General features: G+C 43.4%; 1 non-coding gene across 1 annotated transcript; it reads right to left on the reverse strand.

Moving 5' to 3' along the window:
* Positions 1 to 255: 255 nt before the first annotated feature.
* trnak-cuu (transfer RNA lysine (anticodon CUU)) lies at positions 256 to 328 on the reverse strand. The gene has a single exon. It is a non-coding gene; the product is annotated as a tRNA-Lys (tRNA).
* Between the last annotated feature and the right edge of the window lie 1,517 nt (positions 329 to 1,845).

Raw genomic sequence — 1,845 nt, forward strand, 5'->3', positions numbered from 1 at the left:
AATTACAATGGAGATGATTATTGTTCCCACTGACACAATCTCGCAGATCTGGGTTTAAATCTCATAATAAATGAGAACAAAACCTCTCGCTGAGTTCAGCGCTCAACTCCCCGCCTTCCAGTGAACTGGAGACAGTTTTCAGTCACAAATCCACAACTGTGAGAAAGGAGAAAGACTCAGTTTGAGCGGTGACACTTCTGGAAGGACGGAGATCTGGAATTCACCCAGGAAAGAGGCAAAGTTTAAAAGCAATAACGCCCAACGTGGGGCTCGAACCCACGACCCTGAGATTAAGAGTCTCATGCTCTACCGACTGAGCTAGCCGGGCACATGTGCTACATTGCTTTCCATAACCTAAAATGCATAGAGACAAATACGGTTTTTCCACCTGGTGTCTCAGCTTGTTCTGATTTCAAAGTTTACAATGAATCCACCGACAGAATCCCCAAAGTTCCTATCCATTCCTGTCAATTATTAATTACGTTATTCACATCTTCCAATTCTTAGCTTCACCTTTCCCAAATATTCCAAACTCCTCTTCCATCATTCACCTTATTTTTCTTTGTTCTTAATAATTTAGCCAGGGGTGGAGGGAACTCAACATTTACACTGTCTAACTGTTTCCCAGTTTCAGACTTTTCAATAAGATCACCTCTGATTATTCTAAACTCCAGAGCAAACAGACTCATCCCACTGCTTCTCTTCTCGCAGGAGAAACGCAGAAATCAATCCAGTGAAGCTCGGTTACACACGACAGCGAAATAATGGACAGAGCAAGGAGCAAAAGATGTCAACGTAATAAAAACATATTCAGTGAGTCTGAGGGAGATATATAGAGACAATGAAAAACAGAAATAGCGAGTGGGGTACACATCCACAACCCACGAATGAATAACAATAATCACCCTTTCAAAGAAATTCGACGAAATTTGTGAGACATGGTTTTCCACTCACAAAGCCATGCTGACTGTCCCTAATCCGTCCTTCTGTCTCGACATGTCTGTAAATCCTGTCTCTCCTGTCATTTTAAACATTGATGACAGGAAGGCTATGCAGGTGACGACCTAGAAACTATCATTCTCACGAAAGAGGTAGTGTTGGGCAAGCTAATGGGGCTAAAGGTAGATATGTCTCCTGGCCCTGATGGAATGCATCCCAGGGTACTAAAAGAGATGGCGGGGGAAATGGCAAATGCACCAGTGGTAATTTACCAACATTCGCTGGACCCTGGGGTACTTCCCGCTGATTGGAAAACAGCAAATGTGTTGCCACTGTTTGAAAAAAGAGGTAGATAAAAGGCGGGTAACTATAGGCTGGTTAGCTTAGTTTTTGTCGTAGGGAAAACGCTTGAATCTATCATCAAGCAAGAAATAGCGAGACATCTGGACATAACTTGGCCCATTGGTAAGACGCAGCATGGGTTCATGAAGGGCAGGTCATGTTTGACCAATTTAGTGGAATACTTTTAGACCATTATGTGCACAGTGGACAATGGTAACCTTTGGGTGTGGTGAATCTGGATTTCCAGAAGGCATTTCACAAGGTGCCGCACCAAAGACTGCTGCATTAGATAAAGGTGCTCAGTGTTAAATATAATGTATTAGAATGGATAGAGGATTGGTTAACTAACAGAAAGCAAAGAGTGGGGGTAAATGGATGTTTTACTGGTTGGCGATCAGTGAGTAGTGGTGTACCTCTTGGATCAGTGTTGGGACCATAAGACCATAAGACCATAAGACATAGGAGCGGAAGTAAGGCCATTCGGCCCATCGAGTCCACTCCACCATTCAATCATGGTTGATTTCAACTCCATTTACCCGCTCTCTCCCCATAGCCCTTAATTCC

The sequence above is a fragment of the Mustelus asterias genome, unplaced genomic scaffold, assembly GCF_964213995.1.
Source record: "Mustelus asterias unplaced genomic scaffold, sMusAst1.hap1.1 HAP1_SCAFFOLD_129, whole genome shotgun sequence".
NCBI classification, from domain to species: domain Eukaryota; kingdom Metazoa; phylum Chordata; class Chondrichthyes; order Carcharhiniformes; family Triakidae; genus Mustelus; species Mustelus asterias.